The 22,436-nt window shown below is 37.0% G+C and overlaps 2 long non-coding RNA genes and 1 pseudogene across 3 annotated transcripts; 1 reads left to right on the top strand and 2 right to left on the bottom strand.

Moving 5' to 3' along the window:
* The first annotated feature begins 867 nt into the window (after positions 1 to 867).
* LOC125262635 lies at positions 868 to 2,018 on the top strand (annotated as a pseudogene).
* A 6,793-nt stretch (positions 2,019 to 8,811) lies between these two features.
* On the bottom strand, positions 8,812 to 17,409 carry LOC125262820. 2 transcript variants are annotated; one of them, XR_007183619.1, is made up of 5 exons: positions 17,150 to 17,409; positions 12,949 to 13,272; positions 11,138 to 11,223; positions 10,924 to 10,991; positions 8,812 to 9,728 (listed from the first exon to the last, which is right to left on the bottom strand). It is a non-coding gene; the product is annotated as an uncharacterized LOC125262820 (long non-coding RNA). The 2 variants fall into 2 exon arrangements; XR_007183618.1 differs by lacking the exon at positions 8,812 to 9,728 and having other exon boundaries at positions 10,395 to 10,991.
* A 2,636-nt stretch (positions 17,410 to 20,045) lies between these two features.
* LOC125263509 lies at positions 20,046 to 20,437 on the bottom strand. Its single transcript, XR_007183834.1, has 2 exons — positions 20,373 to 20,437; positions 20,046 to 20,194 (listed from the first exon to the last, which is right to left on the bottom strand). It is a non-coding gene; the product is annotated as an uncharacterized LOC125263509 (long non-coding RNA).
* Positions 20,438 to 22,436: the final 1,999 nt, after the last annotated feature.

Raw genomic sequence — 22,436 nt, 5'->3', positions numbered from 1 at the left:
AACAATAGAACACTGTTAGGACCACCCACAGGAGATCGATCTACTCTGCAATCTACTCTGAGCAATGCCGTTTGTTTGTCATTCAGACCCATCAGTTGCTATGGGCCATATGTCTGTATGGGACATTTGGTTCACACCTTCACAAACACAGACAGTTGATTGCATCTAAGGCACAGTCACAATGTAAATGCATCTAAAGATAATGAAAATACACAATCTTTCAGATGAGAGAGACAAAGCAGAATTAATTACAAGGTAAACAACATTTTAAGTCCCTCTCTTTGGTTGCATGAAAACATAGACAAGATTCTATTAGACCCGAAAACCACATCAGCTTTTTTTTTTTTAATGATTCAGTGAATGTGACATCATCAGCTGTGTCAAAGTGAAACTTCCGTGGTTTCCTTTATTTGCAAAGAAACGTCAATTGACCTGATGAATGGAAAACGTCCTCTGTGTGTATTATCGGATGCAAGTTGATGTCAGTAGTTTGCTTGTAAAGAGTGTCTTTATTTCCTCTTCTGTCAGAATGAACCTCACAATGTGACTTCCTTTTCATGAAAACAGCTTCACAGACACTGAAGTTTAAGAAAGTCAAATAAGAGTTACAAGGTACACATTATTCTTCATCATTCATCATAGAAACATATTCCACACATTCCATAGAATGTTTTCTGTCCACTCTACAATGATTAATACATGTTGTTGTAGTGTAGTTTAAGTGAAACTCTGTGTGTGGTCGCTGGTTGGTGAAGGGTGGTCGAGTCCTGTTGAGGGAGGAACCACAATAGATTAATATCAGTTCTGTCAAGACCACACAGACAGCTTTCAGAGATTTTCTTTATAATATAAGAGTTCTTGAAGAAAATGGTTCATGTTGGTGTTTTGTTCTGCTTGTGTTTGTGGCAACTTCATGGTAAGTTACTAATGTATGTTTAGTTTGTTTTTGTAGCAATGTTTTTTTCTGATTTGCATGCTTTGCTTTTTATAATATGTTGGATTTATGATCTGTTTGATTCAGGTCTCAGATTATATAAGGGACAGAATTCAATCAGCCTGTTTAATAAGGTCATCAGATCCATAAAAACAGACTTTAATGTGAATCTAACTCAAATATTTGAAGAAAATATAGTTGTGTTTCAAGGTAGAAAATTGTTCAAAATCTTTTATGTTTTAGATGTTATGTTTGTAGCAAAATCAGTGAGCAAACATTTTGGAACCACCGGTTTTTATGATTGTAAACTGCAAATGTGTTTTAATTTAAATTTTTTTTTACCTTTTAATTGTTGTTTCTGATCTTCAGGAGTGTTTGGTGATGATGAACTGAAGTCAGTGTCAGTGATGGAGGGAGATTCAGTCACTCTAAACTCTGGTTTTACTGAAATAAATGATGATGATCTGATTCAGTGGAGGTTTGAAACTAATAACACTTTAATAGCTGAAATCAATGTACTGGAGGACAGAATCACTGTATATGATGATGTTCTTGATGGGAGATTCAGAGACAGACTGAAACTGGATCATCAAACTGGATCTCTGACCATCACAAACACCACAACTGAACATGCATGGAGATTATCAACTACTGATCGACAGTGTGAGAAAGAGTTTCACTCTCACTGTCTATGGTGAGTTAAATATTGGTTTCCTTTATTTATTATTCATTTTCAATGTCTTACATAAATGATTTTCCAGTTTTAAAATAGTGTTCCAGTGTTTTTTTTTATTTTATTTTTTTACAAATCTAAAAATAACAAACACAGATATGATTTATTCTGATTTCTCAAATCTTTTCAGCTCGTCTGCCTGTTCCTGTCATCAGCAGTAACTCTTCACAATGTCCTTCATCATCATCAAATTGTTCATTGGTGTGTTCAGCTGTGAATGTGAGTCATGTGACTCTCTCCTGGTACAAAGGAAACAGTTTATTGTCCAGCATCAGTGTGTCTGATCTCAGCATCAGTCTCTCTCTACCTCTGGAGGTGGAATATCAGGATAAAAACACCTACAGCTGTGTGCTGAACAATCCCATCAGCAACCAGACTCAACATCTGGACATCACTCACCTCTGTCACACATGTGCAGGTACAGCAGAGCTGATATTAGTGTTTATTTACTGACTTGAGCTGCTTTACACTGATTCTCAATTGTTGAACTATGTTGCTTCTTTTAAACGTCTCTGTCATATAAACAATATGTATTGTGAAAAGCACTATCCAAATAAATGTGAATTGAATTATTTTTATTTATATGTGATGTCCCATCAGCTCAGATTTGAGTTTTGTTGACTTTATAGACTAAAGTGTTAAAAATGATTCATTTTTGTGCTAGTCTGATGAGGTCCTTGAGTGTCCTTAACACCATATGCCCTCGATCTTCCCAATCATGATGTCTTTTCCCAGTCATTTTTGTTGACAAGATCTTAATGTTCAATTCTAGTCCCATCCTTTGACTTTCTTCTCAAGTTTCCTCAGCAGATGTTCCATATCTTCTTTTGTTCAGCAGTGTTGTCCAAAAAGAAAAAAGAAAGACCTTTTACGGTAACCCTCTCAGAAAAAAGGTACAAAATTTGTACCTTTTGAGGTATTAAAGGAGTTCACCCAAAAATGAAAATTCTGTCATGTACTCACCCTCAAGTTGTTCCAAACCTGTATATATTTCTTTGTTCTGCTGAACACAAAGGAAAATAATTTGAAGAAAGTTTGTAACCAGGCTGCTTTGGGGCACCATTGATTTCCATAGTATTTTGTTTTCCTACTATGGAAGTCAATTGTGCCCCAGAGCTGTACACTTTAACACATTCTTCAAAATATCTTCCTTTGTGTTCTACAGAACAAAGTAATATATACAGGTTTGGAACAAGCTGAGGGTGAGGAAATGATGACAGGGATTTCATTTTTGGGTGAACTATCCCTTTAATATACACCCTTTAAGTATATGGGCCCTATAATACACCCGGCGCAATGCGACGCAAGGCGCAGCGCAAGTGTGTTTGCTAGTTTGCGTCCGGCGCCGTTCACGTTTTCCCGTTCAGCGCCACGTCCTTAAATTAGTAAATGCATTTGCGCCAGTTAGTGCGCCCATGGGCGTGCTGGTCTAAAAAAATAAGTGCGCGTGCACAGTGCACGTTGACTTTGCTTATTACACACAGGGATGCGCATCACACAAACATGCCAAATATTAAAAACAAAAGGATTACAGTGTAAAAGAATATTGTTGTGTAGGCTACACAAATATAAAAATGTAATGATGAATAGTCATTGCGTGTATTAGAATTAGGCTACCTATTTTCAATTCAGCCTATTAGGCTACTACTTATGATGAACGAAATTGGCTAATTAATTGAACAATCGTGCCAGTACACACATATATATAACTGACTCATCGCGCGGAGCTATTTGAAAGCCTGCATTTGCAAGCCCGCTTTAACTTCGCGCACGAGCAGATCGGTTTCTTCGCTTGAAAAGCGTTCAGCTTTTCTGCCAACAAATTCCGCCATGTAAATAGCAATCCGCCATGGCACGAGCGCATCTCGCTCTTAAAGGGAATGGGAGATGACACTCTGATTGGTTTATTGAACGTTACGTCCATTACTCATTAACCCTTTGATGCATAAACTATGAAAACCCCTTCTAATGCATAACATGGGTCAAAAATGACCCGTATTCATTTCCTATATAATTTCAATAACGGTTGAGTGTTTCTTTGCTGAATCTTTAAAAGAAATGTATTTTATCATTCATTTATTCCAGGTATTCCTTAAATATCTTGTTTTTGATTGACAAAAATCATTATGTTCATTTTTTCTTTCTTACTTTATAAACAAACACAGTTTTTGTTTGTCTACATAAATTTTACACACATGGGTCAGAAATGACCCGTATTCATTTTCTATGGTATTTCAGTCAAGACTGAGAGTTTTTTTTTGCTGAATCTTTGAAAGAAATTTATTTTGTCACTATTTCTCTCCACTGAGCGTTATAAATGTCTTTAGTGTTACAGTGGCTCCCAGGAAGACGAAGAAGAGTACAAAAATCCAACAAGGTTTATTTAGAAGACTCAAAGATAATCCAAAAGCACAACAGCGTGCAACAAACACAAACTAAGGGAACAAACTAGGGAACTAATAATGAACACCTGTGATGATTACATGAATTACCATGACAACTAAAAGGTGGCGGAAAACAGAACAAAGGAAAACATGTGACATATGAAAAACAGTCTAAAAGTCCATGAAAACTAAAACGAAACTTACATAACTGTAACAGTGCATGAGTGTTATTCTGGTGATAAAATCTGCATCTTGCGCACTGTACACGGATCTTTGTGACGTGTAAAAATCAAAGTATACTTTGGGCTTAAAACTTACTGACTTTACTCACAAAGGGTAAAATAACCTCTCCAAATAGAGGAATTTTTTTGTACTTTGTGTGTGTTCCCAGTTAAGAATGACCAGCCTATAAACAATTGCTTATACATTTCTTGTATGTGTTTTTTTGGAACTGATTGGTTGTAGGCTTCACTGATCTGAGTTGATGCACCTGTTTTTGAGTAAACATGGCAAAAATGATCTATAAATAATGTTTTTTTTTTTTTCACTTTTTTTGAGGTGTGCGAATGCTCAAATTGATGAGGATATTTTAGTTAAAGGATCAGTGGAAAGAACTAAATTATATGTGTAGATCTATAGTGATCTATAGTATCTATAGTGACACTGGGCAGCACTATTGTATTGTCTTACATATTCTTCAATAAAACACACTGAAAACAAAAAATGCAAATCTAAATTTAAAAATGAATCAGCGTCCTCCACACTTTGATTCTCTTTATTCTCACCCTTCTGAGCTTCAGTTTAAAGTGAAAGCAAATCAGTTTGTTAATGTAATTCAGAAATTACGGGTGAGTTCACCCAAAAATGAAAATTCTATCATTAATTACTCATTTTCATGTCTTTCCACACTCATAAGATCTTCGTTCATCTTTGGAACACAAATGAAGATCTTTTTGATGAAGTTTGTGAGCTTTCTATCCCGAGAGCTACATAACTACCAATTTCAAGGTCCAGAAAGGTAGTAAAGACATCATTAAAGTAATCCAGCAGTTTAATGTCAATTTAATGAAGCGATGCAAGTGCTTTGTTTGCGCAAAAAATAATTTACCACTTTATTTATGAAAATATTGACCTGCAAAAGAGCATCGCATGCATGCTGTGTTCATGCGAGAGTTAACATTGTTGCGTGAACATACTTTGGATAAGATTAATTTGTTGTTTTAGTATAGGATAAGATTAATAATAGAATAATAGAATAAAATTAATAGAATAAGGATGAGGTTAAACCACTGATGTCTTGTTTAATGATGTATTTCCTACCGTTCCGGACCTTGAATGTGTAAGTTGCGTTGGATCTCTATGGAGGGAGAGAAAGTACTCGAATTTAAGTTTATGATATATAAGTTTATGAGATTTTTAAATTATTGTATTACTTTTTTTATTCACAATTTGTACAGTGTCCCAACTTTTTTGGAATCGGGTTTGTAGATCTAGTTAACACCACTGAATCCATCTATTTAATATACTACATCTTATTGTCATTGAAACAGCTAAGACTCGTGAAGAAGAAATTATATATGTTGAGCCGACATTCCACAAAAGAAAAGCACAAAAACTGGTAAGATCATTTATTACTTATTGATGTTGTGTGTCTGTGTATCTTTTCAGCAGTGACTGTGCTTGTGTGTGACAGATCATTATCCAGACCACACAAAACAGCAACATATATGTATAAAAGTGCAAGAAACAGTGACTCATATGCAATACTCACGACACTCAGAATGAAACTAAAGAGTAACAGATCAACAGTAGTTCATATTTCCAGTGCTCAAAATAAGTCACATCACAGTGCAAATCGTCAGTTTCACATGCTGTACGTGCTTTTGTGATTATTACAATGTTTTTGAGAAACACAGCCCAAATCAACTCAAATCTGTTCATCTGTTATTTGTATAGCAGACTATTATTTTGCTATACCATTAAAAAAACATAAAAACATATAAGGAAACAATGCAAGTTCTAACACACAGGCAATGCTGTTTTTATATCTACCTATTGTAACATGATGTCAACGACATGCATACCCCCCCCCCCCCCCCCAATTTAATTTGTTTAATTATTGTATATTGTGTTTTTGACAGGATGTCAGAAAGGAGGATCATGTGGATTATGCGCCTATCTCAAAGAGAAGATGACCAGCCGTGTTTTAATAAATTATGTAAAACTTGTGGTTTACAGTTTAATGTTTACTCTCAAACTCTGTTTAAAGGTGCAATATGTAATATTTTTGCAGTAAAATATCAAAAACCACAAGGCCAGTGGTGAAAAACACACTATTTTGTGAAGTGGCTAACATAGCATAATCAGATGCAGCTTTATTTTTAGTAACAGTAATACACAAGCCATCCAGCATTTAATATGATATTGTAAAATCGATCTATCTTACTGCAGTGTGTAACAGTGTCTCACAGCAGCCGCCGAGCGAACGCACAGAGTAATGTTATAACATCATTTTCAACACACTCAAATGTATCTAATATGATAAACAGAGCTGTGTTACCTCAAACTCATGACCGGAAAAGCGGAAGCGGCGCCGGCGACTGTGTCATAATAAAAGTCCCGCTGCTCGTGAGGCGTGTGTTGATCAATCGCTCCAGCTCCTCGTTCAGCTCCACAACACTCGGTCCTGCTCTGCTTCATACTACAGTAACGTTAATAATCGCATCCATGAACATGATTTGTTCCCGAGTCCTATCCCGATTCTTTTGCACCGTCCGTTGAGGTGGAGACCACATGTCCCAAGATTCCGAGCTCAAACTTACCGTCATCAAGCTACGCCTTTGTTTTGAATAGGCTTCTAGCGACATCTAATGGACAAAATTATTACATATTGTACCTTTAAAGCAGAACTAAGTAACTTTTTTTACCTTTATAAATAGTTTTCTAAGTCCTTATAATGGTTAATTGACTTGTAGTGGTGTGTTTGAGGTGTGCACTAACCCCCTCTGATCACGTCTACGGCAGAAAACAGCACTTGCAAGTTGAGCTGCGCCGACCCGACACAATCTCGCCACATGTTCACGTTCACGCGAGAGTGACAAAATGCTTTACGGTAATTCAATATACACATAGCGATCTCACTTTATAAGACAATTTAGAAAATTACCCACCTCCATCGAGATTTCTTGTATATAGATAGTCGTTGTAGTCCAGAGCTGCGCTTGGAGTATTTACAACAGTGTGATTCACTGAAGGAAACTGTAGGTGGAGATTCGCAAATCTTACTGAGTTCTGCTTTAAGTCTCAAAAAAATAATAATAAAAAATAAAAAAAATGAACAAATCTTCACAACAGCAAACAAGAAACATTTTGCCTCATCATATTCATATAGTGGTCAGTGCCACTGTCCAGATTCCTTTGGATTAGTCTTATTACTATTATTATTATTTTACATCTCTACAGAAATGTGGTTTGATGGACAAACAGGTTCTGCATGAGCTGGATGTTTGTGGTTGACGTTTGACACAGACACAGTCAGATGCCATTACTGTGTGGTTTAAGGGCTTTTTTTCCATTCCTGCTCAAGTGAAACTCAGTCAGAGTTCATCTTTAACAAAATAGACTTTACTGTGAAATACTGAGTCTAACAGATAAACAGTTCTCTCAGTTAAATTATGTGATCAAGTAAAATATCATATTGTCAATTCAAGTCATATATATGGTTTTTCACAGTACACATTCTTTCAATGCATCTGTGCAGAAAATTGTGTTCATTATATATGCAACTTTATATAAGAGCTGGGAAATAAGTTCTATTTCACAACAAAATTAAAAGTCAGGTAGTTGAGATTTAATACACATAAGTTAGCTATTCTTGATATCACACCTTTTTGTAAAGATTAAATCCTGTCTTTGTCTATTACTGACAGTCATTTTAAAAATGTGTATGATTTACTGTTGTAATATTTATGAATCATATTCCTCTGTGCCTTGTGCTGGAACCCAGACAGATGTAAACAGCCTCAGAAATGAAACCATAACTGCATTTTGTTTCTCTATGCATGTATACTACTAGGTCGCCATCTAGTGTCCTAATCAGGAATTCACCTTTCCAAGATTAGCTCCACCTATGAAATATGAAAGGGAAAGCTTTTAAAAATGGGTAAAAGATTGAATTAGTTTATTTAAAAAATGATTTGGGCACATATGTTTTATGTATTTACATTTTTAAACTGAAGTTTCTTCTTCCCTATTTTTTTTTTTTTTTTTTTGACATCTATATATTTTTTTTAGATCCCAAAGCTGCCTGATCCTTATAAACAAATAAAATAAATTCAGTGGTACTTAAATTTTTTGCTGTTCTCATTTCCATGATTTTTAAAACTGGGAAGTGTTCTTGGTTTAAATGCACTGGGCAGTCTATTGGGAATAGAGCGAAAACAGTTTTATTAGTGTAATTGTTAACACAGGTTAATTTAGCTCAAAGGGAATTATTAATTAATTAATTTATAAGGAATTCTGAAAGTCGCTTATTTAAAGACTGAGCAAACTAATCGTTTGCACGGGCTGTAACTATCAGCTATATGATATGAATAGAAAACAATATTCTATATATTCTATATGAAAACAATATTTATTAGCAAGGTAACATAGATCAGCAGTTTAAGGCATTACATTTGTAAGCACATAAAGCAAGACACTTCTCTTTTTAAAAATATAAATTATACTTTATTGATTATTACACACACATTCATGCAACTTGCAGAAAGAAAGGGATGAAAGTGATGAAAGAATGTGTTTTAAGAGAGTGAAATGATGAAATTCCAAGTTTCTAACAATATATGTACTTCATAAGACTTGATCTGAACGAACCATCAATCATTCATTTATCATCAAATCAATCATAAAATCCCTTCTATCGCTTCTTAGGTGGGGTTATAGATTTATATACATGCCAGTGAAATGCAAGAAACAGTTGATTTGTGAGGAGAGCAATAATGTTCTCCAAAGTCATAATAAAATGAAACACCTCAAATTTGGAAGAAAAAAAAATTAAAGTTTGACACAACAGCCTCTTAAATGTCTACAAACTCTCAAATCCATAAGTAAAAGGCCATAAGTAAATCAATATCCTATAAAAATGTCTTGTCAATATAGCATAAGTAAAATGAAACAGTCAAAGCCTATTTGAATGTGCTGGTTTCGGCCTCATCACCTGCTGCAGGTCCTTATCTCAAAAAATCAAACACCTGCGATTCAGCTACTTGCTGCTAAAACACTCACATTCATGTCGAGCAGCCTTGTTGACAGGTTTGGGGGAGTAAAGGCAAAACACACAAGATATTGTATCTTCAGTGACCTTAGATATCACTTCTTCAGCAGAAACAAACTGCTGCAGAATAAGTTAGGTGCCATGCAAAATGTAATATGTAATTGGATTATTAATCACAAATGAGTAAGCCTCCACACACACCTGCCTATAACTGTTGGCGCTGCAATGATCATAACTCCTGTTAGTCACAGACTCAAGTGTCTTATATTGTTGTAATCCTTGGCTCAAGACGAACAAACAAGTATCGGGGGCAACATGAAGGCTATCTGTCATGTACTGCAAGGAGACTGATGTACTGAGGATCCAAATGCAGTATTTATTGAGGGGTATTCCAAAAATGTAATCCTGAATCAGGAAAAAGATCATACACACAGGCAATCAATCCAAATAATAACAACAGGGAATAAACACAGGCAAGGGTATTCCAGAATAACGGGCAGGGAATCAAAAAAACAAGAATTGCAGAATGAAACAAATGACTGAATTGACCAGGCTTATATAGACAGGGTGAAAATGCTAGGCAATGAGTGCTGATGAGCCCGAGCAAAGGTTGATGGGAAAGTCCAATACTTAGTGGCAATAATGTAGTCTGGGGTTGAGTACCCTCTAGTGGAGAACCAGGGCACTCCAGCTGGTAATCGTGAATGTATTGGATTTGCCACCTTGGCCAATACTTAAGATATTTAGATTTTTTTTTTTAAAATACGTTTTGCAAACTAATGTTACATAATTAAGTACATACTTTTTCTGTAGTACATCCAATTTTGTAACTCAAAAAATCTTTTAAAAGAGCATATAGCTCAATTGCATAAAAACCCATATGTGTACATAAACATTAACATACATAAGTATACCAGACTACATACAAAAATACAGTTACATATACAAAAATTATACAGAATAATATATATTTTTTTAAATCATCAAAAATATAAAAATTTTTTGCAAAGGAAACACTGATCATCAAAATGGTGACCAAACATTGTCAATAAAACATCAACATCTAAACCTCTGTTAATTCTCAAAAAGAGCTTCTGCTGAGATCTTGAGAGATTTATTGTCTTCTTTTATCTTCAGTTGATTTCAGGCTGTGTGGCTTTAAGTCAGTTGTAGTTGTGTTTCATTTTCTGAGAGTTCAAGCATGATGTTGAACCAACTTCACATTGTGACATTGATTCAATGACATTACCATTGATTTTTTTGTTGAAATTTCAAAATTTTTTCAACATTAATTGAGGGTGCAAAAGTGATATTCAATGAGGCTAACGTTGACACATTAACATTGATTTAACATTATTTTGATCATAGCTTGCTATCTGGAATACTTCATTTATTTACGAGTTAATTTGTATTAATCACAAAGAACAATATAAATCTCACATTTGTTACAACCTGAACCCAAAGCAGGATCATAATACCCTGTATTAATAAACAATTATATAAATAATAATAATAACAAATGTATCAATGCATTTTAAACTTAAATGCAATGATATCTGAATTAAACCACACACACAGAGGAAACTCAAATGCCACTTACAGATGTCAGAGATCTGAGACAGATTCATCTCACATATCTCACCCAGTCATCGTGCTGCGTCCTGACATCTGTTTGAACAATAACAACATCAATTCAACACATGATTTCTTTGGTGAATTAGAAGCAAATACATAATTTTGTTTTCTATTAAACATATTTTTCACAATAAATCTTATATTTCCATCTTGTTAAATGTCCTGTTTGTAATATTTACCATTCTGGCATGCTATTGCATGCAACAGGAACAAACAACCACCACCAGAACAGCAGTGAGAAAAGCAGCAGGTATCAGACTTGGAGCTGAAATTTTTAAAGACAGATAGTCATTATTTCTAGTGCTACTGATTTTACTGATATGATTGATACTTTTGACTTTGGTCATCGGTTGAAAGAAACTCTTTGATGGCACTATCTGGGATAGTTCACTCAAAAATAAAACATATCGCATGATTTCCTCACTCTCAAACCAAGGTGTACATGACTATATTCTTACAGAAAAACAGTCAGACAGCTTTATCCCAGCTAACAAATTTTTGTTCTAAGGATGTTTTCAAAATGTTCAATTTAGGTTATGGGAATGTTAAAAAGTCCAGTTTTCTTGCTGCTATCATGTCTTTTAAAAAACAAACTACATTATTTATAAGTCATGATTGCGGTAAAATCTATGCCATCTTTTCTGTCCATACATTGTATACAATTTCTTGTGAATTGATAGATATCATTCAGTTAAGGCAATGGGTGCATGGTGCATGCAGTAGACCAGTCACAAAGGATTGGGCCATCTGACCAATCAGAGCAGTGTAGGCTCAGGGTTTACAGTAGGGTTGGGCAAACTCTATCCTGGAGGGCCGCTGTCCCTGCAGATTTTTGCTCCAACCCTAATCAAACACACCTAAACCAGCTAATCAAGGTCTTCAGGATTACACACAGGTGAGTTTTATCAGGGTTGCAGCTAATTTCTGCAGGACAGTGGCCCTCCCATCAAGTTTGCCCACCCCTGGTTTAGAAAGACGATTCTTTGAACTGCTTCTAATGAATCATTTACAAAACGTTAACATTAATGTATTAGAAAATGAATGTGTTTTTTTTTTTTTTTGACCTTGCATGCATGTAAACCTGTTGTAGGATACACCCAAAACAATATTAGGAACCTTAAAAAAGACATAATAGGGGCACTTTTAACACTCTTATTTTAATACTTTAACACTTTAGTATCACATATACTCCCAGGAAAACACTGGAGTTTTTGCTGTGCGCCAAGAAAGACCGCCCACACACTCTTCTGATTGCATCGCATTTAGTTAGGACATGGTGTCGTGATGTAGCGTAGGAGTATGTGAAGAGTAGACGTTTCTCGTGGTTCAAAAAAATAGGGCTTTTCAAAAAAAAAAGTCAAGCTCCTCTTCTCTTGTACCAAAATCCTCCAACATTTCTCTTTAAAAATGATCGTAGTAGACTTCTAATTTGTGACTGGTGATTTGTATTGCTCTATCCTCTAAGCATCCACTTTCATCAATCGTCATGAAAGAAGTTACACTTCTGTTGTAAGTTGACTATGTACAGATGTTTGATAGAAGCTGATTTTAGTAAAGTTTTAAACATGGATGTTTTTCTTACAAAAACCCTAAACCCATCACTTTATTAACCCCGTGGAGCCATGTGGATTACTTTTATGATGGATGGACTTTTTTTGGGCCTCGAAATCTGGCCCTTTATTCACTACCATTATAAAGTTTGGAAAAATTAGGATTTTTATATATAAATCACACTGTATTAATCTGAACGAAGATGAGTAAATCATGGGATAATTGTCATTTTTAGGTGAACTACCACTTTAATTACATTGATAAACATTGTGTGATTATGAGAGTGACATGCAATGTGAAAATAAGTGACACTTTGGTGGTTTGATATTCACTTCACAAACAGTTTTATAAATAAAATAACATTTATTTGTTCAAATTAACAACAGTTTTCTAAAACCGCTCAAGAGAGAAGTACCCTGAATGATTAAATGAAACTCACCAGTGACAGTAACAGTGACGCTCCTCATGATGGTGAAATTGCTCTTGATGATCTTTAGTGTATAAAGTCCAGAGTCTGTGGTACTGACATTTGTGATGGTCAGAGACCATGTAAACTGATAACTCAGCTTCAGCCTCTCTCTGTATCTCTTATTATTATCTTTCCACTGAACATCTGTACCAATCAAACTGAGATCTCCAGTGACTCGAGCGATTTGAGTGTCATAAAAATACCAAGTTACCATATCATTTTGTGTCATTATTCCAGCTTCTAAAAAGACAGATCCTCCCTCTGTGATCTTCATTTCTTTTCTAGCAGAAATACCTGAAACAAAAAAACAACAGATGCTGGAAAGAGGCTTTATTGACCCACATGGTACACACTTTACATTTTACAATTGTACAAAATACAGTTTAATGCATTAAATGAGAACATAAACTACCATATTAGAAAATTACTTTTTTAAATAATACAGAATAGCACAAAATGATATAAATGTACTACAGGAATGTATACACAGCAAAATCTCCAGTGATAAATGAACTCTGCTGAGAGTTTATTTGACTCCACACTCAAGAGTGTTAAGTTAACAACGAAGCTGTGTTAAAATTAATGAGATAATTAAGTGATTAATTGAGTGATGATTGACCATGACTGAAGACACCTGATGTTAAAAAGCAGAATCACTTTGGGAAAAAAACCCAATTATGGTGGTCAGTGTTCGCTTTAGTTTTTAAAATTTTTAACATTAGATTTTGTTTGGCTGTTGTAAATGCCAGACGAATAAAGAGAAAAGATGATCAGGTGTTGTTGGTTATGTTTTCACATAATCATTATTTGATCAGAATCACTGAACTCATTTAGAGCCCAATCTCTGAGTTAGATTTACATTATTGATTACAGCAGCACTGTGATTCTACAGCAGAAGATCTGCTTTTTCAGTATAATCTAAAGGATTTGTTAAAAGTTGTACTGAAAAACTTTCATTTAGACACACATCAAGAATCAGCCTGTGAAACAATGGTGACAATAATAAAGCATGTTGGGTGCTGCTGGGTGGCAACAATCAAAACTCATTCACTGACTTGTGATTTTCTCCTTTGGTGATCCTGCTTGTTAAAATCAGATGTCTTCAATAATGGTCAATCATCACTCAATTAATTTTCTCAAGTCTTTGAGTGTGATTTCAAATAAACTGATGAGAGTTAATTTTCCACTGGGATTTTTGTTGTGTACATTACTATTACAATAAAAACTATGAAGTGATTTAAACATATATAACATCTAGGTTACCATTGTAAGCCCCGTTCCCTGAAGGAGGCAACGAAGATGTTACGTCTATACTGACGCAATGGGGTCTTGCTTGGGAGCCCAATCACCTCCAAGTGGTACAAAACAAGCCAATGGGAATTGGCCAGTGAGATTTACATGCCTGGCCACACACCTGGCATCCAGGTATAAATAGGACCAGCATACTCACGTCCATTTATATTTTGCTGAAGAGCCGAGATAGGTACCCAGCTGTTCAGCGGTGACTCAGGGCTATGGCAAGGGGACGTAATGTCTCTGTTCCCTCCTTCAGGGAACAAGGGTTACAATAGTAACCTAGACATTCCCATTCAGTCAGTCACATTTGTCGTTATGTCGACACTAACGTAATGGGGTCCATATTGAAAACGCCATAGCAACTGAGCCACATTACGAGTGTTAGGGAAGCAGATGCTGGCAAGCCATAGTGTGCCCAAATGCAGGTGCTACCACAGAGTTGTAACCCTCCAGCATCCACAGTAAGCCAGAGGAGGTTTCAATACCAGTGGGATGGAGAGGACAGGGCGTTACTCAGGGGATTGAAGCTGCTGTTCCTTACCCCTGGGCAAGGGTGCTTCGGGACTCACTTCCCATGTTTTTCAGCCATGACCAAACGCCAAAAAAGTGTTCCCAGTCCAAAGGAGGGAAAAGCTACAGAGACCACACCCTGCCCGAAGGGAGGTGATGTGTGGAAGACACATATGGACTGACCCGAGGGGCAGTAACGCATATGGAATATCTCTGATGTAGGTCCTACCTCTAGGGAGGAACTCTAGTGCTCAGAGACAGGGCAGAGCAGAGCAGAGCCAGGGAAAGACACAGGTTTACCATTAGGGAAACCATACTGTGGATAGACACATATGGCTGCCGCAGGTTGCCGGAGGAACTCCACAGGTTTCACCATGTGGGGAACTGAACTGAGGAGCAGGAAAAGTGCTCGCATTCCCTCGTCCGAGGGAAATGGCACAAGCTAGTGGACACCCGTGGCTATCTACGCCCTGACTTCAACTCGGCTGGTGGGACAGGCTCTATTGCGTCCTTCGCCAAGAGGACCACAATTTCCGCTCACAGGACAGGGTCGTTTAGGCCTGTCACTGTCAAGAAAGTGAACTTTGTCGTCCTTCATTTCAGCCAGGTCCAACCAGAGATGTCGTTCCTGGACCACCAGGGTGGACATTGTCTGACCCAGGGCCCGTGCAGTGACTTTTGTCGCCCGGAGGGCGAGGTCAGTCGCCGTGCGCAGTTCTTGCAATAGCCCTGGCTCAAAACTACCCTCATGCAGCTCTTTCAGAGCTTTCGCCTGATGGACCTGCAAGATGGCCATGGCGTGCAGGGCAGAGGCTGCCTGTCCAGTGGCAGAGTAAGCCTTTCCAGCCAAAGCTGCCGTTGTCTTACTTGCCTTGGACGGGAGGTGCGGACAATTCTGCCAGGTGGAAGCAGACTGCAGGCACAAGTGCACCGCAACTCTACCTGTAGAATGTCCACGTAACCCTTGGCGGCCCCACCATCGAGAGTAGTGAGAGTGGAGGAGGCAGATGAACGGTTCCTGGCAGTAAAAGGTGCCTTCTACGTCTTCTGAACCTCCTCATGCACCTCCGGGAAGAATGGCACTGGTGCAGTATGTGGCTGAACCACGCCCTTGGCGGCCCCACCATCGAGAGTAGTGAGAGTGGAGGAGGCAGATGAACGGTTCCTGGCAGTAAAAGGTGCCTTCTACGTCTTCTGAACCTCCTCATGCACCTCCGGGAAGAATGGCACTGGTGCAGTATGTGGCTGAACCACGCCCTGCACCCAGAAACCAATCATCTAACTGCGAGCGTTCAGGACACGGTGGAGGGTTCCACTCAAGCCCTATGCCCACGGCGGCCCAGGCAAGCATGGCCGTCAACTCTGAATCCAATTCAGCCTGAACGTCCACCCTGGAGGGTGGAAGTTCGGCCTCCTCATCCTCTTCAGAGTCCAAAAGTCCACTCCCCGATGCAGCGATCAACATTTGGTCCTCATCCGGAGCACAGAAAGTGACGCAGGGAACCTCCATAGAGGGTCCCGCGGCAGCAGCCGGCAACTCGACGGCACATGGCGTGCTAGAGGTGTGAGAGGTTCGAGGGGGTGGACCCAATGAAGAAGCTCCCACTGTGACCTTTAGATCTCCCAGAGTGCTAACCACACCAGCAACTTTGAAGCTGCGGGTGGCTGGTTAGCAGCAGAGGGGACTCATACCTCCATGTTAAAGAAGGAAACTCAAGACTGCAACACCAACAAGGACATGTCATCGCAGTGAGGGCATGTACTATCTACGAGCGCTGACTCAGCATGCTGTTTACCTAGGCAACTGAGAAAGCAATTGTGGCCGTCAGACGAGGTCAGGAAACAATTGCATCTAGAAACACACTAACGAAAAGACATCTTGAAAAAGACACTGATCGCCTGTGTTTTGCTCTTTTAGAACTGCTCTTTTAGCTGAAGCACACAGGGATGAGTGCTGCACACACCGTTGAACGTGCCTTCCCATCAGCCAGAGAGAGCTCCGTGAGCTGCAGCCACTGGAACAAAAACAATAAAAGCATTGAGAATTGCGTCGTGGAGATCAAGCAATTAAAATGGCTGTTTTTGCTCTTTGAGAAATTCACTCTTTGTTGAAGGTGAGAGAACGATCACACAACCAATCGTCTCCGAAAGCAAAAGTATGGATGGAAGTGAGTATGCCGGTCCTATTTATACCCGGATCTTGGGGGTGTGGCCCAGCATGTAAATCTTTACTGGCTAATTCCCATTGGTTTGTTTTGTACCACTTGGAGGTGATTGGGCTCCCAAGCGAGACCCCATTACATCAGTATCGACGTAACATTGAACATGACTGACTGAATGGGAACCTGCTTTTCACTCAACTCACCCCAGACAATAACCTTGAAGATATTTTCACTGTCGCTGCTGCTGTTAAACTTTATTTGATATTCTCCAGAGTCTGAGTCTTCAATGTTTATGATGGTCAGAGATCCAGTCTGATGATCCAGCTTCAGTTTGTCTCTGAATCTCCCAGTTCCTTCATTACACTGAACATCTGTACAGTTGTAACTGAGATGTTCAATAATTTCAGCAATGAGAGTGTCTTTAAAAAACCATCTAATCTCCCCTTGTTGGTCTGTTGTAACACCAGTGTTTAGAGTGACTTGAATCTCCAGTTGTCAGTATCACTTCATGTATACTAACACCAGAAACACCTAAAGAAAACAAGCCAAACACAATTATATAACAGGAAAGAGCTGTGAAAATATGTTTGCTTTGTTAGAAGGGAAGGGGTAGCACCACAAGTTTCAAACTTTGTTTCACAGCAAAATCCTCAGTGTTAAATTAACACTGCTGGTGTTTATGAGTCCACACCCAGAGAGTGAAAAGGTAACACTGAATCAGTGTTGAAGTTAAATAGATAATTAAGTGATTCATTAAGTGATGACTGAGCATTAGTGATGAACATCTGCTGTTAACAAGCAGAATCACTGAAGGACAGAGAAACACAAGAACTATGGAAGAAATGATTTTGTTCCTCTGTCCTTCAGTGATTCTGATCATTATCATCAATATTGGTATCATCAATAATGCTTCAATCATCACTCAATTAATCACTTAATTAGTGTAAACAGCCAATCACACGGAACAAGGACAAGGTCAGTTTGATTCACTTCTTGCGAGAGAGGCGCGCAATTCATGTGTCTTCCGAAAATTAAGAGATCATCATGAAAAATATGAAATTAAACACATTTACAAAGCAGAAATAAACACTGATACTGTGAAAGTTTGAGATGGCAGCTAAAAGAAAATATCTGACTGCATGAATCAAACAAATAGACCAAATAATTAATATAGTTTCACAAAGAGCTCAAAAGAATACATGTAAGCTTCATATATGGTGCATGTATTATATTTATTTTAATTTAAAAGCGAAGTTTAATATTGTCAATTAATATAGGCCTAATTTTATGAATATGTCATGAATTATTCATAATTTTAATTTATTTAATATAAATATAATGAATAATTAACAGCAAAAGTTGAGCAATTTTGTCTCTAAAATGTTTTCATTATAAACTGATTTCATTTGGAGAGAGAGATACAGGGGAGTGGCTTTATTGCATCAGATACGTGTCACTTTACTCATAGCTGATTGGTTCAGTTTAGGTTTGTGATCTCTAAACTCTAAAACATGTTAATGTAGCGTAAATTACCATAGCAATGAAACCCGCTAAAAACCAATCCACCTCCACAAGCCCGAAAAACCAGAGTTTGCTAATCTTGAACTTACCTGGGTAGAAACTGAAACAGGCTTTGCGCAACAGGCCACCTGAGTGTGGACTCATATAAACACTGAGCACTGTTAATTTAACACTGGGAAATGTGTAGAATTATAACAAATCAGTTTGGACGATTATGTATCATCTGTAGAGCTCTCAAAATTGAATATTTTCCACTGTTGGGATAAGTAGAAAAGATTCTTAAGGGTTTATGCCTTGTTGTGCTTTTTATGCATTGTTTATGTCTAAATGCTGCAACCAAATTGCCTTCAGGAAATGCGATAAATACAATACATAATGTATTGCATGAAATCAAACAGCAGAAGAACATCATTTATTAACACATTTATGATCTTACACATCACTCACAAACACCTTCTCATACAAATCCTCTTCCCACACATTAGAGATCATTGCTTGTTTTATCAACCCCTAGACCATGGTTAAAATTAGTTTATTGATATTTTCCACCATATTAATTTTACATTTTTTTAAAATTCATTTATTTTTAATTGTACAGTATCAATGTATCAATTATTTTGCATGCATTTACAGAATCAGAATGTATCAGCACTTGAAAGTTTTAGACTCATTTAAAGTAACAATTCAAATTATTTTGACTGTTCCTTTGAAATGTTAATTAGCGATACAGAATAAATGACCAGGACACAATTTTACATGCTATAATTTGTTACAGCAATGTCATAAAATAACCAATTCAAACCCCTAGATATTTAAAACAGCAACGGCTAAAAATGAATAAAACTGAATAAATTCAAGCTGGGTCATGTTCAAACACTTTTAGGTTTCATTAACATTCAGAAAAGACACTGTAACAAATGAATGCACTTACCAGCCATTAATACATACACTAAGATCACAATAACGACCCTCATTTTACAATAGTCACAGAACGCTGAATCTGTGGAAATGAAAGCGTTTGTCCATGTAAATGCACAAGTAAATTTGTGTTCTTCTGAAACTGAAAGTGGTTGATGACTGGTTGTGTCTGTTTCAGTGACATACTCAGATAAAACGCCCAGAAAGCAGGTTATACAACATGGCTATTTTTTCTCAGAGTATGTGGGTAAACTTTCAGTTCCAAAAACTGATTTAGTTCTCTAAACTTAACCTGCTCCAGAGCAAGTAATGTTCTAGTGATAAAGTTAAACATGCTTAATATTCTGCTTAAATACAACTTAACTGAGTCAGTGAACAAAGACAAATTAAAAAGTTGAGTTAATTAACTCTGTGTTTTTAAAGATAGAATAAATTATTGCCAGTTTTATCTTAATATACATTTCCAAAGACTTGAATAGATGAAAAAAGATACAGTGATAAAACAGGTGCAAAATCTTCTAAAATTCACAGGTATAATTGACAGAAATGTTGAATTTAAACTTCTCCAAAACATGCTTAACTGGATAAATTTTATGATATCTCTTCTGATTTGTTTATTATTTTTTTATTATTGGAATTATAAAAAAGAATAACTTCAACATTATCTTTTCTGTTTTCTTTGTTTATCCTCTGGTCGATCTGACGTCATTAATCAGAAGAAGCAGTCGCAGCAGCCACGCCCATCAGTGCAATGATGACCAATCGGAGCACAGAATCACGACAATGGGTGTGGCCTTCCGAAGGAACAACTGAACAATAAAACAGAAATACGATTTTCAAGAATCTGACTTTTTCTTGCTCCACAGAAAAAAAAAAATCAAAATTGCTTTAGAAATGGCATGAATAAATGATGACAGAAGCTCATTTATCTTAAGTTACCAATCAACATTTTAATTTAGTGAATAAAGGAACTCAGCACTGCTGTACCTGCACATGTGTGACAGAGGTGAGTGATGTCCAGATGTTGAGTCTGGTTGCTGATGGGATTGTTCAGCACACAGCTGTAGGTGTTTTTATCCTGATATTCCACCTCCAGAGGTAGAGAGAGACTGATGCTGAGATCAGACACACTGATGCTGGACAATAAACTGTTTCCTTTGTACCAGGAGAGAGTCACATGACTCACATTCACAGCTGAACACACAAATGAACATGATGATGATGATGATGATGAAGAACATTGTGAAGAGTCACTGCTGATGACAGGAACAGGCAGACGAGCTGAAATAAAGAAAAAAAAATATGTAGGGAATAACTGACAACAAATGCTAAATGATTAAAAGGACTGGTTTTACTGTTAATTGCTCTCATTTCATCCACTGCTTTGTATTTATTAGGTAGCGTATCTCAATAATTGTGCCACTTCTTTAAATCCTAAAAACGTCTGAATTTTCTACTTACAAATATGCTAAAATGACTAAAACGGGATTTTTACATTTCCCAAAGTGGATGTGAGCATATGTACACTTAAATTACACATATTTCAGCTTAAAAACTTAAGTTCAGCTGCCTTACAATTTTAAATATAATCAAATTGGCTTCACAAGTGTTTTCAACATAACATTAAAATTAATTAAAATCTTTTTCAGATTTTCAAAGCTTCAAATTGCTTCACAAAATGATTGAATTTGTTTTGAAGCACTCCTGACCCCTACTGTTCAGAGTAAAAACATTTTACAAACACATTGCAAATGTTTTTTGAAAGTATACTCTATCAAATGCAATAAAATTCTAATATTAAGTGTCTGTATAACATGTTCTTTTATTATTTTTCAGGGCTTGTTTGGTTTGTTTTATGGGTGGCTGAGCTAAAAAGGCCAATAGCTTATTATCCACTATTATTCCTTTTAATTATACAAAGTCCTTATTAAAATGTCTGTATTTTTTTAAACAGATCTAATGTCAGGAAAAAACTATACAATTGTTCAGTGATTGGCCACTGGGGGCAATCTCAGTTGTCCATCGGTGAACCGTTGGGATTTCGAAACGTTTCGAAACAGTTGTGATGTAACAACGCCACATTTACTGAAATCACATGACTTTGGCAGTAATTAAAGGCATTCTGGTAAAATATGGATAAACCCAGCTTGGGTTTGCCCATATTTCATCAAAGTCTTGGGTTGAAACAATCCAACATTTTTACAGTGTAAATCTGTGAATAAGAACTACCCAACATGTTCTCCAACCAGTACGCCTATATAGGTCGTTTGTCACTTCCCTGAAATACAACCCATAGGAGCGTTTACTAAAGTGGCGCCCCTATCGACAACAGGACACTTTCATTTTAATTCATGAAATACGACCCATAGGAGCGTTTGCTATAGTTGCGCCCCTATGGACAACAGGACACTTTCATTTTAATGCATTGTTCCCTTTTATCTGCGTCATGTTTTGGGTTTAGCATAGCTCAACTGGTAGAGCATTGCAATAACAATATGCGATCATGTGATCATGCGAGTGTGGGTTCGACCCCAGAGAACGCATGTGCTCATAAAGTGTATATGCACTATAAATCACTAAGGTTAGGTTTAGGGATGGGGTGGGTGTAGTCATTAATAAAAATTAGTTTTGCTGAATGAAAATAGGAGAAATGGTGTAAAAAGTCCACACATTGGATTTAAATGAACATGCATTTTGATTGGTAATGACAGTCATACGTCATGACAGATGTAACACGACACTGTCATTATTTTTACACCCACTAGAGGGCGTATGACTTCAAAACGTAAATATAGGTCGTAATAGGGTGCTTAAAAAACGACCTTATAGGGTCGTTTTTTTTTTTTTTGGAGGACAGTCTCCCAATGTTGGACTGACGTCGAATTTTGGTTGAAATAAACACCAAAAACATACAAGGTGCCACACGTTTACTATTAATGGAAGCTGAAGACCATTACAACTTTCTTCAGCCTTACATGATATCAACTGAAGATTAAAAAAAAACAATTAATCTCTCTCAATCTGATTAAACTACTCCACAAGCTTCACTTA

The sequence above is a fragment of the Megalobrama amblycephala genome, linkage group LG2 (assembly GCF_018812025.1).
Source record: "Megalobrama amblycephala isolate DHTTF-2021 linkage group LG2, ASM1881202v1, whole genome shotgun sequence".
NCBI lineage: Eukaryota > Metazoa > Chordata > Actinopteri > Cypriniformes > Xenocyprididae > Megalobrama > Megalobrama amblycephala.
This window is presented reverse-complemented; position numbering and strand designations above follow the sequence as displayed.